This window comes from Anoplophora glabripennis, unplaced genomic scaffold (genome assembly GCF_000390285.2).
Source record: "Anoplophora glabripennis isolate ALB-LARVAE unplaced genomic scaffold, Agla_2.0 scaffold10, whole genome shotgun sequence".
Taxonomy (NCBI): Eukaryota; Metazoa; Arthropoda; class Insecta; order Coleoptera; family Cerambycidae; genus Anoplophora; species Anoplophora glabripennis.
The window spans coordinates 1,511,644-1,528,407 of NW_019416481.1; the positions used below are offsets into that span (position 1 = coordinate 1,511,644).

General features: G+C 33.1%; 1 protein-coding gene across 1 annotated transcript in view; it reads left to right on the forward strand.

Moving 5' to 3' along the window:
• Positions 1 to 16,764, forward strand: part of LOC108904053 (protein timeless homolog) — a 307,033-nt gene that overhangs the window by 95,083 nt on the left and 195,186 nt on the right. The gene's annotated exons all lie outside the window — the stretch shown is intronic.

The following is a 16,764-nucleotide window of genomic DNA, read 5'->3' on the forward strand; positions in this document are numbered from 1 at the left end:
TTACATTTGTCAAAGGACCCCGCACAAACCTTATGTGAAATTCCGTTCGGTCGATTTTAATGAAATTAATTTTGGGAATACGTTGTTTTTGTTATGAGGAACAAAAGTCTTCATGGGCCCAAAGTTCGCTAATGGACAGTTTTCGAGATATTCGATGTTAAAAGTTGATAATGCGAATGCCTGTCAAGCACGTGTTTAAATGCGTAAAAGCTCCATGAAGCTTCTTAAAAACTGTATAATACGTATATATTCGTCTAGATAGTGCGTATCCATTCGTTTGTGTGTGTGTGTGTTGATCTTGATCAATTATATATTATATTTCAGTTATTAGCGTATGATTGAAAACAATCTAATTATTGTATCCCAAGTAACACCCACGATAGAGTAGTGGAAACAACTTTAGGATATAGTTTCTCGCGTAATTTTAAATCAGTATTTCAAAATATATATCGAAAAATAGGGTGTTTTTAAATATACTTATTATATTAGAAAAAAATCTTTATTGAACATCGTAGTTTAGATATCCAACTGTGAGTAATCTATCGATATGGATAGCAGAGAATATTTTAATGTGAAGATATTAGAAATATTATACTATTATTTATGAGTACCTCAAATATTTAGAATGTTGAAAAATATAAGTTTCGTTGGACTTATTGTCAAATAGTTCTTACTTGATATTACTGTTCAATTACCATTCACTTGTAGTTTTTGGTGTTATACTTTCGATATTGCTTTGGTCATTTTTTTCATAAGTGTGTTCATTTTTTAATTAGCAGTTCAGCTTGTTGCAATATGGCTTTCAGATTACAAATACAACGTTATAGTTGCGATCGGGATATGGTATATTTAAATAGAGTGGTAAATGTAGATGTTTTTGGAGATATTGCTATAGCTATATCTCCAAAAACATCTACATTTACCATTACCATTCTATTTAAATGAACCATATTCCGCGGGACGAAAGCCCGATCGCAACTATAACATTGTATTTGTAGTCTGAAAGCCATTTATATTGCAACAAGCTCAACTGCTAATTACAAAATGAACAAACTTGTGAAAAAATGACCAAAGCAATATCGGGAGTATAACACAGCAAAAACTGCAAGTGAATAATAAGTGAACAGTAATATCGATTAAGAACTAGTTGACAATAAGTCCAACGAAACTGATATTTTTCAACATTCTAAATATTTGACGTACTCATAAATAGTAGTATAATATTTCTTCACATAATCGATAGATTACTCACAGTTGGATATCTAAACTGTTAAATAAAGAAGAATATTGTTTTCTAACAGAATAAGTAGGTATATTTAAAAACACGCTATTTTTCGATATATATTTTAAAATACTGATTTAAAAACATGCGAGAAACTGTATCCTAAAGTTGTTTCGACTACTCTATCTTGGGTGTTACTCTGGAGTTACTTTGGATACAATCATACGCTATAATAACTCAAATAAAATATATAATTGATCGAGAAAAATGGCTAAGTGTGCTGACCAGATTGCACGTGAATATAGAAGTATTACTATAGCATTACTCCGAGCCTCTTCGTTTATTTGTTTATGAAAAGTATACACATACACACACGCACGCACGCGCACGCGCACACACAAACGAATGGATACGCACTATCTAGACGAATATATACGTATTATACAGTTTTTAAGCATCATGGAGCTTTTACGCGACTAATAAGCATTTAAACACGTGCTTGACAGGCATTCGCATTATCAACTTTTAACATCGAATATCTCGAAAACTGTCCATTAGCGAACTTTGGGCCCACGAAGATTTTTGTTCCTCATAACAAAAACAACCTATTCTCAAAATTTCATTAAAATTGACCGAACGGAGTTCCCCATAAGGTTTGTGCGGGGTCCTTTTTGCTTGCTTTAAGAGACTTGCCGACGGCGCTTTTCAGAAAAGAGCAAAGTTGTATAATTCTTGGAATGCAAATAGGGCGTCTGTCGTTAAAAGTTACAAAGTACCCTTAGTCGATTTCACGATTTCCTTGGAATTTATTACTGTCCAATTTATGTTTGACGACCTAAGACCAGAACTTAATTGCCGTTTTATGAGGATCGCATTTTTCCCCAAAGACCAAAGTCAGGATCCAAAAGCTTCGTCAGAGAATAATTTATAACATGTTCAATATGCAGTGTTACAAATATTCAAAGGTATTACACAGAGTGTAAATAAATAATTGCGAAAATGTTAAGGTGATTCCTCGTGAAAATGTAAGGAGGGGGGTGGGGGGTTCATGTTAAAAAAAATCACTGCGGATTTATGACGTAATTTTAATTTTTTCTTTAAATATGGAGAAAGACACAAAAATTTAATTTCATATGTTTTTCCTCCAATCGAAAATGTATTTACTGGATCATTCCTTGATCTTATATTGTCAAATAAAAATCTGTTTTAGATCTCTTGATTTATTTAAACCAAACTTAATTTCTTCTGTTTTTTTTTTTTCACAACTATAATAGTTTTTGGTCATAGCGCAGGATTCTGCTACTTGGGAGAGCTTTTCTTGCTATAAAAGTACATTAAAATGAAACAAGATAAATTAAAAACATTAATTATAATCTGAAAATCATAAAATATTCCTGGAAAATTTTGAATTATCTACTTCACTTGTATCAGTAATGCGATATCAATTGTTGAAAATCTTATATAGATGTATTATACACAAGCTTTTAAATATAGAAAAATCTGTACGATTTAAATCAGGCGTTCGAATAGGCCGGAATTGAAGTCCGCCACAGCCTATCCAACAATCTGAATAAGTTTTGTCTAAATATTCTTTTACCTTTACACTGTTGTTCTCAGGCTAGGCTCTGTAGGGGCGGAGCCGCTATTAGAACCCCTAGGTCCGCCCTGTTGTTCATTTCGGTTCTTATTGGATCTAAGTTCGCTATGAATGGAACTGTTCCCCAAGTCATGGTGATCCGCTGGGTCATCCGTAGTGGTCTGTGCAACTGATCGCAACTAATGCTTCGTTCTTCACTATCGAGTAGATGCCTTTTCTAGAGCAGGAAAAATGTGCGTAATTTCATTTTTGTAACTTTTTCTGTATTTTAGTGAAAAAATATAACTTCCATTTTTCTCTACCTCGTTTGAAGGGCTATAGGGGGGAGCAGGGATATATTTTATATGAAAAAAACAACCCTCTTTTTAATTTTCAAGGACTAGTAGTTCAATCAATAGGTAGAAGAGCTTATAAAAAATACCACCTGGAAACAAAAAATGTGGTGATATAGGAAAAAAAATTCTAAGAAAGATAGTTTTTTTTTCTGTGGCTCATAAACGGCGAAGTTTAACCTAAGAAATTCATAAAAGTCAAGAAACGGTTTTTCGCTAATAAAAAAAAACTTGAATTCCAATCTAAAAAAGTTAGAAGGTCGTAGAGCAACTTTTTTTTTAAATTCGCGTAAAAATGAAAATCGAAAAAGATATTCAAGAAAAACGCGACCAAAAATTTTTTACTTTTTTCAGTCATTTTTGAACACTTGAAATGAATAAAATCGTTATCACTCTTTTTTACAATGCAAGTACAACTCTTAAGAGAAAAAATGAACCCTGATTCGTTTCTCTACGACTATTCGTCGAGCAAGAAGAGCCGATTTTCGAAATGACTTTTTTCGAAGAATCCGATATAACTCGAAAAATTTTTAATATTTTTAAATTTTAAACAAAGGCACTTTTTTGCTTGTCGAGGGCTACATTTACAGCAAGTAACAAGTTTCAAAACCTTTATGCAAGAGATGCAGCAAAAACAAAAAAAGTCGATTTTTCACGGTTTTTTCGATATATCTCGAAAAGCAATATAGCAATCGATATATTGAAAAATACGGATCGATAAATTTTTTAAATAGCTACGACTTTCTCATTTAACTTTTTTCGATTGGAGTTAATTTTTTTTTATTAACGAAAACCCGTTTTATTTTACTTTTATAATTTTTTTAGGTTAACTTCGCCGTTTATGCGCCACAGAAAAAAAAACTATTTTTCTTAGATTGTTTTTTCCTATATCACCATACTTTTTGTTTCGGGGTGGTATTTTTTTTATCATTAGACAGATTGGTTGGACCGACTTTCTTCAATTTTGCGTTCTAGATCATGAAAGGAAACATTTTGAAATTAATTAAATTAAATTAATTAAATTAATTACTGGACGTGATTTTATTGTTGGAAAGTCTTGGGAATAATACAAGAGGCGTCTCATCTCGTGGATCATGAAAAAGTATAGCATCATTGTTTTTTATCAACAAATAGGTCAAAAATTCGTAATTTTTTGTTCTACGCGTTATTGTAAACAAACTATAATCTTAGCAAAAAATGATCAACAGACGATTTGATATAGGGAAACTCATATTTAAAATGAGACTTTATAAGTTAAAATTTATTGCAAAATTAATCGGAAAAAGTGCTTTTTTTTAATATTTCATAAAATCTTACCAAACTTTCCCAAAATGTGAGTTTTTATATCCTTAAGAGATTTGCAAAAGATGGGCTCGATCGGTCAAATAGTTTTTGCAAAATTTCATTTATGTATTTATCCCATTTTTGCAAAAAGGCCCATTTTCAAATGACTATTCCGGGGGCAGGGTTATGACTAAAACATTATTTTTGGCCTCATTTTCTTGGAAGGGACACCAAGTATCCTCTAGATAAAAAATATATATTTTTTTTCAAATTTAGTTGTCTATAATTATGTATTAATAAATATAAGGATCTTCTTTCACAAATAAAATAACTCCGCGGTTTTTAACTTTTGAAAGAAGTTATATACACCATTCGAAAGCTCGTAAAAAAACTACAAATTGAAAAAAAAACAAGTTTCTACGACCAATAGGTCCGGAGTTAACAATTTTTTTACCTCTTGTATTATCAATCCCAAAACTTTCCAACAATAAAATCACGCCCAGTAATTTTGACTATTTCTCGATGATTTTTCACCTTTATTTCTTGGTCTATTCTTATAACCCTGATAAATGATAAATTTTATAAATTAAACATTTTCTTAATGCATACTGCAAAAAATATAATCGCTTTTGGAGATAAGAAACTAATAACAGAATATTTAGCACCTTCAAAAACTTCAATATGATGGCAAAATTTCAATACGATGTATTATTTTTAGAAGAGATATGCCTTAATTTTGATTTTAAGAAATGCATTATTGTTGTTCTTTTCACACTTCCGAAGATGCTCTCCACATTTTTCCAGGATATCTGAAGATTTTTCATCCGACTTTTCACCGATTGTGAGAAACTGATTTTACGGCGGTAGTAAATTGTTCCCATCTGTTGCACCGGAGTAAGAAAAGTTCCCATTAACTCCGGCAAATGACTCCCGGAAATCTCATCAGCTAGTCAAAACTTCACCGGCGATAGTTATTATTCGCGATTATTAAATAGGCGACTCCTGGCGACGTCCCGGAGACCCCACGCGGAAAACTCCGTTTAACTGCATCAGAAGTCGGCGCATTTCCGCTCTCAAAATTACTTCGCCACCGCCTCCGGCGGATCAATTTTTCTTAGACTTCTATACTCCGAGGAGCAGTTACGGTGATTATAGGAAATTGAAAACCTGCGGCGGTGCATTGAACTGTGTCGAATGACAGATGTACGAATTGCTTTTCTTCTGGAGGACTTCTCCTGCGACGGGGCTATTAAAAAGTTAGATTTACTGCTTTTGTTCGTGCGATAATAAATACTTCCGTGCTACCTTTAAATACTCACGCCCGATAATTGGGGGATTTACCCGATCGCGAGCGCCGCCAAATCGACCAAGGCTCGGTCACGATTTATATTTGCTATTAAATTATCTTTCTCGATGTCGATGCAGAGGATAAATCTCTGTTTTTTCCATTTTCCAATTCACTCGTAAGATGAGTTATTTTGGACGTTGTGATTATGTCGTTCGTCCACTGGTGACAAGCCTGGTGGGGCCGCTGACGATGACGGCGTGAATGAGGAAAAAATATTCGCGAACTAATTGAAATGTTTATACAGCATGTCCAAGGTTAGAGTGAATAAATGAAACAAAAAAAAAATTGTGGTAAAATCGGTTCAAATTGATTTACAAAAGTTTATGTCCACGGTTAAGCTGAATAAGGTGTGAAAGTGTGGATAAACTGAAAATGTTATTTATTGTTAAATATTTTGACAGTTTTAATTATTAAAAAAGATGTGTTAGTATACCTAGTTATTGGTACACTTTGTTTATTTTCCAATCGCTGGATTTTCTATGTATGGCCTCCACGGTGTCCAGATTTAACATTCGTAGACTTTTACGTGTGGGGTCGACTTAAACATATTATCTATAGCCGATTTTGAGACAATAATGTAGGCCAGCTAAAAGAATTTATTAGGAAAGCTGTCTCAAACTCGATAGTATGGGCCTACTGTGAGGATACAAAAAATTTAAATTAAATTTGAGACACGTGGTGTTAAATGTTAAATGTGTTTTTTTCCTGTTAAAAAGCTCTCTTTTTTCTAATAAACTTTTTTTAGAGAAATTTTTCGCGATTTTTTGTAAACCTTATTTTTTAAAACCTATAAAAAATCGAGGAGTGTTAGATCTGGTGACTTTCCAGGCCACTGAATAGGTCCATTAAGCCCAATTTATGGGAACGTGTTATCTAAATATTGTTGCACAATCCTGACTTTGTGGGGTGGAGCTCAGTCGTGCTGAAACCATGCATAGGTTTCTCCTTAGCTGCAAAGGCACATTCTCCAGAAGTGCAGAAAGTTCTTTTTATAGGAAATTTAGTTCAATGTATGTTCATAAAAATAAGGCTCAGTTAAAAACATACTGATGATGCTGCACCATACATTACTCCAAAATGGCCTTGGTTTTAGACTGGATTTACAATGTGGAGATATTCAATGGATCAGTTGCCTATTTGGCAAACCATTACTGACAAACCGACTTTCGCCCTTCCAGAGAACGTGCCGAAAAAGGTTATGATCAATAGTTTCTATATTTACTACAATTTGAGCTATAAAATTAAGTCTGTTTTCAATGTGACGCTCAGGCAAATACTTGTGAAATTGTGAATTTTGTAGTCATGATACCCATTGGTCTTGCTTGGACGGCTGATTTAACCAAATTCAATTCCCGGCTAGCCTGCCGTATAGAATTTCGTGGATTTTGTTCGAAATACTCTAACAGTCTAGCTGTATTAACATTGTTTCTTACCCTTCGGTCAATTATTTGATTCTTCCGAAGAGAAAATGCATCTTCGTTTCGTCGCAAAGTTGCCTCCAATCTTGTAAAGGTTCTATGATCGGGAATGAAGCGCTCTGGATAGTTTTCTCGATATAACTAGTTTTCTTGAATTGGTACTATTGCCTCAAGAATGATTATGTAAATTTGTTTTATTTTCGTAAATTTATTCGAACGAAATGTTAGCCTTTAAGATATGCATTATTAGATTTATATAATATTGCAAATAAAAAAGTTCTAATTCTCTAATTATTTTGAGCAGCGTATAAATTACTCAAATAAATTATTTAAAAAATGTTTTTTACGTTTAAGTGCCAATCTTATCATTTTTTCTAGTATTTTACAATTGTGTGAGTGTTTTGAGTTCTTAATTAGTAAGCAGATTAAATTTGAGTTCAAATTAAAATAAAAAAATAAGAAATATGAATTTTTTTTCTGGACCTCGTTAAAAATTTTCAAAAGTATCCGGACCCCACCTAAAATTACTTGCCGACCCCTGGTCTATATCTTTAGAAGTTAGACGAAGTTATAATGATTTCTTTGCTTGCCTTCAAATTTGTGTGGACGGAGGAGTGTTTGAATAATTAATGTTTAATTATAATTATTTTTCCAAATTTATTACGTTCTTTAAACAATTAAATAAGTTATTTGTATGAATTGTTTTATTTGAAAACTGAAGTAATTTTTTATTTTATTTAATATTTTTTATTTAATTTTGGTTCACCAAATGGTATAAAACCCGTTTATAGGATGAACAAAATGCAGAGATGGAGACATAAGAAAACAAAAACAAAAAATAGTCAAAATATAATCAAAACAAAACGGAAAATAATACAGAATAACAACAGATAAAACAATAAAACAGGATAATTTTGCTAAGTATCGCTTTTTTGAAAGAGTAACGATAAAGGTATTTACTCTTATGACATTGATATTTCTTAAATTTGGACACCCCGTACATAAAATGTTAACTTTNAAACGGAAAATAATACAGAATAACAACAGATAAAACAATAAAACAGGATAATTTTGCTAAGTATCGCTTTTTTGAAAGAGTAACGATAAAGGTATTTACTCTTATGACATTGATATTTCTTAATTTTGGACACCCCGTACATAAAATGATAACTTTGGCAACTTGTTACAAGCAAAATTCGTAAAATGTAAAACAAAAAAGTTTTTTGTTGTGTTCACTCTAACTGTGAACATACTTGTATGTTTGAAAAATATATGTGATGACTTCTACAATATTTCTAAAAATTCGCCCCCAATTTTTTAACGTAGAGCATACCTCTATTAAATTTATTTAATTTCTTTTAAATTAACGTTGAAAATAAAATGAACAACAAAACATGACAGCTGCTGAGATACTACAACCGATCGCAGCTGATTTTGGAATGAATGAATCAACTGAAAAAAATTTCCAAAAAATTAATCCCTAACCCCAGCGTTGACGGGACGACGGATTTGTTATTTTCACGGACGGTGTTTATCTTTGAAGTGCCTTTAAATGTATTTAATTAATATTTTTAATGAACTACGGTGTATTCTAGTGGTTTACATGTACATAGAAATGTGATTGTTGGTGAAGATAAGAATAGTAAGGCCATACAAATTTGTATGGAGATATTCCGGTTATATCATCTGAAAAGATGCAATTTTAAATCGTAGTATCTGGATTGGAATGGAACCACCCACGTGTATAACACACGTTTAAGTTCCCTCCTGGAATGTCACGTTCATATGCACATTTTAAAATGTATGTCTGTGGACGGCTTGTCTCGGTTGAATGTTTTGAAGTGAATCCCACTTTTTGTGTTGATTGAGTTGACTGACGAGAAGCGAAGTTTTATTAAAGGATGCGATTCGAACTTTTCTATTCTGTTTTCAGCCCGGACTGTGAAAAGTGTTCTTTCTTACAGTCGAGTGTNTTTATTTTAAATTAACGTTGAAAATAAAAGGAACAACAAAACATGACAGCTGCTGAGGTACTACAACCGATTGCAGCTGATTTTGGAATGAATGAATCAAAAAAATATACTGAAAAAAATTTTCAAAAAATTTATCCCTAACCCCAGCGTTGACGGGACGACGGATTTGTTATTTTCACGGATGGTGTTTATCTTTGAAGTGCCTTTAAATGTATTTAATTAATATTTTTAATGAACTACGGTGTATTCTAGTGGTTTGCATGTACATAGAAATGGGATTGTTGGTAAGAATAGTAAGGCCCATAAAAATGTTTATGGAGATATTCCGGTTATATCATCTGAAAAGATGCAATTTTAAATCGTAGTATCTGGATTGGAATGGAACCACCCACGTGTATAACACACGTTTAAGTTCCCTCCTGGAATGTCACGTTCATATGCACATTTTAAAATGTATGTCTGTGGACGGCTTGTCTCGGTTGAATGTTTTGAAGTGAATCCCACTTTTTGTGTTGATTGAGTTGACTGACGAGAAGCGAAGTTTTATTAAAGGATGCGATTCGAACTTTTCTATTCTGTTTTCAGCCCGGACTGTGAAAAGTGTTCTTTCTTACAGTCGAGTGTCTATCTAAGAAAACGGCTGCTTCGAAGTTTAAGAGTGGATAGAGTCTTAAGTCTTATTTAGAACGACGGGAGATACATATTTAAACCAATACAAAAAGTATGCGGATTAATTTTGGCCGTCGTTTGGAAGCACGATTTTTATCACATAGAAACAACTTTGAACAATTTTTATAGAGCACATCGACTATTTGTACGTAATTCGTTTAATTTTTGTGTTATTTTTAAACGAGATTTGAATAAATTTCAAACATCAACAATAATTTTTTTTTTGTAAATAAATTGTTCCTTGATGTAATTCAGTGCACCGTCCATTTTTATTCATGTATACATAAAATTATCTGTGGTACATTTAATTGTATTTAGAAACAGTAGAATAAGAAAATTATTTTAAAATTGCGTATGATGACGTTATAATATAGGTCAGGAAAATAAGCTGGGAAATAACAAAACTAGCCCTCGAGCGTCAAAACATATTGATTAGATAATAAGTTGTAAACAGAAGAAGTTTATTTATGAATTTTGAATTAAACATTTATAAACTGCGTCATTATTACCAGAACGTTTTGGCATCGCATCCTCTCATTCCTTATCACTGTCTAATAACTCACACGAAATTTGAAATCGGTAAGTTGAATAGTTTACAAGTTATGGACTCCTAAACAAATCAACTAATTATTAGTTTGGACGATCCCGTGGATCTTCCGCAATCGCACTGATTTTTTTCATGGTAGATTTCATAATAATACGTTGAAATCTATCATTTTTTTTAATTTCAAATTTGCAACCCGGAATTTTTTTTTTATTTTAAAGTCTTAGTTGCAAAATGAAATACACGACGCACGAGCGTGATATAGTTATATGTTATTACATATTCGGAAAGCTTATGAAAAGGGCTTTAAGTTAAAAAAAGAATCGTCAAGATTCGTTGAAAAACAACGCAGTTAGAGACTATCAAAGTTGAATTTAGTATTAAGTATTTAAACAAATTAGGTTGGTAGCGGCAAAAAAAAGTACTGTCATAACCGGCAACCAGAGTACTTTCCCAGGTAAAAATATTTTATTTGTGGAAGTATGTTAAGTGCATAAGAAATCTTGTCAAAAGTCAGTGGGTCGCTTGATTTTCGGCGAGCCGTGGCGCGGCGGAAGGGTGGGGGAAACGAACGACAGCGAGTCCGAAGAAAATGACGATAATATTCATAGTCCTGCCGTTAAATAAGCGAAATTTGCTTGAAAATAATATATTTGACAGTCTGCAACTCCGTTGTTTTTCAACGAATCTTGACAATTTTTCTTTAACTTAAAGTTCTTTTCATAAGCTTTCCGAATATGTAATAATATATCACGCGCGTGCGTGGTATATTTCATTTTGCAACTAAGGCTAAAAAATTAAAAAAAAAATCCAGGTTGCTTTGAAATTAAAAACAAATGATAGAATTTAATGTATTATTATGAAATCTACCATGAAAAATCATCGTGATTGTGGAAGATCCTCGGGATCGTCCAGACTAATAATTAGTTAATTTGTTTATAATTCCATAACTTGTAAACTATTTAACTTACCGATTCCAGATTCCGTGTGAGTTATTAGACAGTGATAACGAATGAGAGGATGCGATGCCAAAACGTTCTGGTAATAATAATGCAGTTTATAAATGTTTATTTCAAAAGTCAAATAAACTTCTTCTGTTTATAACTTTTGATCTAATCGAAATATTTTTTGACGCTCGAGGGCTAGTTTTGTAGGACTTTTGAAGACGAAAAAAAAATACTTTACTGTTTTCTCATGGAAATTAACGGAAAAAAGTTATAAGCGAAAAACGTGAACTTACGTAAAAGTTATACGATTAACCACCCTGTAAACAATCTGCCCCCCCCCATTTTTATGACTCTGGAAACTAATATGTTATTGTACATAATATTAGCATAGCATCTATAGTGGTAAATTCAGCTTGCCGAAACAAAAAGTCGCGTCCAACTCTATAAAGGAAATTTTATGAAAATGGCACACATGAAACAAAGCGAAATAATGACCAATAATGAAATACCAAATAAAGATATTGAAGGTCTCAGCATAATTTACGCGTTTTACATAAAGAAAATAACAAATAATGGACAACGTATAGACATCTCATTTAATAAAATTTTCAATACGGTAGTTTGAATTACTCCAAATCTATGAATATAATTTCTAGAGTTGTACTGATGCGACCGTCCCCGTTCCTTCCAAAATAGCTTCTATTGTCTTGTTAAAATTCGAACGAGAAATTTGATTGTCTAAAATCCCCCGGATGAAGCGACGAACTATTGGGTGCTCAATCATCGAGGATTCGACCATTTAAAACGTCGAATTAGCGTCTCGCAGGAACCCGCTCCGGAATAATGTACGTGCCGGCTCAGGAACTCGAACAGTATTGAATTATGAGGCGTTTTTCGTCGCTTCATTAAACCCATGTCCGTCGGTGGATTTTTCTTCCGCGAGAAATGTAGGTCGCGGGGCTCTACCAGAGCCACGGTCTCATTAAAAAGTTATTCGGCTCGAGCAATGCGGGGCGAGCGTGGCATTCCTGCTGGTATGTTAATAAACGGCGGTCCCCGGGGCGGCCGGCGGCGGGGGCGACGGGCAATCGATGGCTGGAGGTCAGGAGCTCCAGGGACTTAAGTGGCTTGAGCGGCGCTCCTCGCCTCAGACAATACGTGCCCGCAATGCGAGATGCCGTCTCGGGGGGCGGCCGGGGCGGTCGCCCCCTCCGCCCCCCGGGCCGAGGGCCCGTCAAACATAACTAATACGCCGGATAATTGTCGGCCCTCGGCACCTGCTCCGGGTCCGAAGGGCCCTTCGCTAGCTCATCCTAGGAGGCGACTTGGATTGATAAGTAGAGTTGGCGTTCATCCTCTTCATTTTGAATATACAAGGGAAAGTCATTAAATAACTGAAATTGCTTAGTAATAAGAAAGTGTTAACCTTAACCATTGTTTTGAATACCTTTAAAGAAATAATTTTGGAAATATTTTGTTGGATGTGTCTGTAGCTCACAGAGTAGTTGCTTTCCAATATTGTCACTTATAATTCTCAATATAATTTAGCACCTCATCCTTACATACTGAAATATAATGATAACTTAATCGACGATCCCCAATTGATAGCTAATAGTTTTGCTGACTATTTTTCCAAATCATTTACGGTACCAAGCATGATAAATAATAATTATATCTTTCCATCAGCATCATTAAATATTTCTGTTAATATTTAACTGGTGTTACTAATACCATTAAAAGAATTAAACCTACTATGACTATGGGCCCAGACTTAATTCCTTCATTGTTGATTAAAGATTGTGCTTCTGGCGGATCCACTTGTGTTTATTTGTAACTTAATCCTTAATTCATGTTATTTTCCCGATCTTTGGAAACTGTCCAGAATATGCCCCATTTATAAAAAAGGTGAAAAACTTGAACTGACCAATTATATGCCTATTAGTAGGTTTTAGAAATTATTCTTCATAACTTCATTTACAGTCGGGTTTTAAATACAATATCTATTGAACAACATGACTTTATGAAGAACAGATCAACGGTTCCTAACTTGGTCACAAAATGTCAATACATAGCTGAAAAGCTTGACCGACAGTTGAGTCAAGTGGATATTGTGTATACTGACTTCTCTAAGGCGTTTGACAGACTCGACCATGGAATTTTATTGGATAAATTAACAGCGTTTGATCTCAGCATACCACCATTAGTTTGTGAAGTCGTATCTGCAGAATAGATACTAATTTGTTCAATTCCGGGGCTGTAAATCTGAAAAGTTTCAGCAGAGGTCGGATGTACCACAGGGATCTATTTTTGGGCCCGTTATTGTTCGTAATGTTTATTAATGATGTAATTGCGAATGTTAACTGGGTACACTGTTTGTTGTATGCTGATAATCTGAAATTATTCACAGAAATTACATCTGAATCTGATTGTGCTCTACTTCAAAAAGCAATAAATATGATAGCTGTTTGGCGCAACCAAAATAAATTACCTCTAAATGCAGATATATGTAATCTAATGTCTTTTAAACGTAAAATTAACTACATTAAATATAACTATAACATTGCTAGTTCTATGTTGCAAAGGCCTCAGTACATAAAAGATGTTGGTGTTGTTTTCGATGGTAAATTAAATTTTATAAAACACATTGAGATAGTTGCATCATCTGCTTATAAATCTTTAGGTATTATTGTACGGTCTTCTCAAGGATTCCGCAGCAATACATACTATGAAATTACTTTATGAATCTTTGTTAGGTCAAAATTAGAAAATTCATCAATTGTCTGGAGTCCTTTTTATAGTGCACACATTGAATCTTTCGAAAAAGTTCAAAGAAAATTTTTTTAATTTGTCGCAGTTAAGCTTGACGGAATATATCCTGAAAGAGGATTTCCACATAATACCCTACTTGATCGTTTTCATTGTAATAAGTTAAAAACACGTAGAATTACACATCAAATTGTCTTATTACATAAAATACTAAACAACTTAATTGATTATTTACTGTTAATTTATAGTTTTAATTCTTTATTTTTGTTTTTACTATTTTATTGATTCGTGTCTATCTACATAAATATAAGTGTATGTGTGTGCAAATGTATTTATATTTTTATGTCTACTATGTATTTATTTATGTGTGATGGTTTTATATATTTTATATCTACTATAGTTTTGCTGGTCTAATATATATTTTTCTGTGTGATTATGCATGTATACCTATATTATATAATGTCTACTATATTTTTGTGCTGGTAAATTGTCATATTCAATTATTAATTATTATTATTAATTCTATTTATTGACATATATTTTCGAATGCGTTGTGTGTTGTATTACTACATTGGTTTTGTGTCCTGTAACTGGGCATTTGCCTGTTGGATATGTAGGGAAATAAATAAATAAAAATAATAAAATAATAGTCATACTTCACATTACCTTTTTTTATATATTTGTCAGAGTGGTAATTCTTGTGTTGGAAAGTCAACTACAACTTACTAGGTTTAATTTTTCTGCTCCCTAAAATGTTTGTTTTCCGTTCTACTGTCCACGTCAGTGTTCCTTTTATCTTCATCCGTTTGCCGTCTACCTCTCCCCACGTTTCCGCCTCAGACATGTCATTGTTATGTTAACCATATGTATCTCCTAGCCCTTGTCTTAATAAATTCTAGATGTAGTCTTTCCATTGTTCCATTATCCCTACTTCCCCGACCATCTTTCAAGTGATGTATCGTTTCCAATTTACTTTTCTTATTCAAATCCTTCAGCCCCCAAAAGGTCTTGAGAGACTAAAACTGAATTCCAATGTAAATTAAATTTCGGCGGAATAAGAAATGAAGTTTCGATTTTTAAAAGTAATCTGAATTTTTTACTTCACTTTTGATTAAATCAATACCGTGATCAAAGCACCAATATTCCTAAACTTAGCGGGACGGTTTTTGAAGTTTTTGGGATACCTTCTCCGCGACTTCCCGGATTTCTTAATCTACCTCACCAAGAAACTGAAGTTTTCATGTCAGCTTACAGATAATATTTACTAATTAATAGTCACTTTCAAGTTTCACCAGCTTCCCAACTTTTCCGCGGCAACTTATTAATGGAAGTACATTAATTATTTCGAAGCTCCCTCCGTAAAGAAACCTTACTTCTTTACTTGGTTATTGTTCTGGCAGGGATGAAAGGTGAAATTAATTAGGTCGATGTCGAATATATTTAAAAGTTGCGGAACAAAATTTAAAAAAGTAACAAGCGAATCCTCTTCGCAAACAAGCGGTTTAAGTCATCGTTGAATACATATTTGCCAATTTGTAAAGCGCTTGTTCTCCAGAGTTACCAGTTAAGTGATTTATATTAAAGTCAAATTTATTATTTTATTTTTTTTGTAATTTACGAGCCCTGTTTACACTTCACGTTACTTGTTGATCATTAAGGAGATATATCGGGTTTACTCAAATGCACAGATGTAGTTGAAATTTATATAACGTACTCGTATTTACCCAGTGCTCACTCTGTGCGTCATAATTTTTTGAAATTATTTTTGAATCTAGATTTTGAGATATTGTTGTTGAAAGTTGTTCATTTTAAACACAGATTTATATGGCGAAGATGGACGGTGCGGCTCTTTTTTTGCCCATAACTGAGAAAAAAATGTAGAAATTGTGAAACAAAACTTTTCCATAGATAGTACACAGTATTATCTTATTTTTGATGTAAAACTAATGTAAGTTTTGAACATAGTACAGCTGTACTAATTAGAAACAAAAACCAATAATTGCATTTCTGTCTGACTTGAGGATTAATGTGACAACGTCGCTATCAACTTATAGCAAGGAGGGAATACATTTGAAAGACTAAATAAAAACTAAATTGATTTTAAACATATACATTTTTCCTAAATCCCATGTACTTTGTTATCAACAATAAATTATCCACAACAGATGATTTTTTGTAATGTTTTTAAAAAACTAGATTAATTAAAAAAAACTAGGAAGCTGCGATATATTTATTGGAATAAAAAATACAGTTGATAAATCCGTTTAATACAGAGTGATTCACAACTTATCCAAAAAAATTTAGGAATAGATGCAGCATGAGAAATGGAATCAATATCGTAAAAAAATTTTTTGTAAAATCCTTATAGTTTCCGAGAAAAAAAATATTGAAGTTATAGTACATTCAACCACTACATAGCTGGACAACTGTAGTCTCTAGCGTCATTCGCCACGTGGCCTCAGTGACTCCGAATACTGAGTTCGGATTTTGCAATCGTCGTTGGGATATTTACCTGTTATCTGTCATGTTTACAATATGTTTTTAGTAGTTAGTGTCAAAAATGGGTAGTTAGTGTCAAAAATGGTTTGCGTGTACTCGGAGTTGATGGATATCGTTTTAATTTATGGTGAAGCATTTGTGTTATGGTGAAACAAGACAACATTT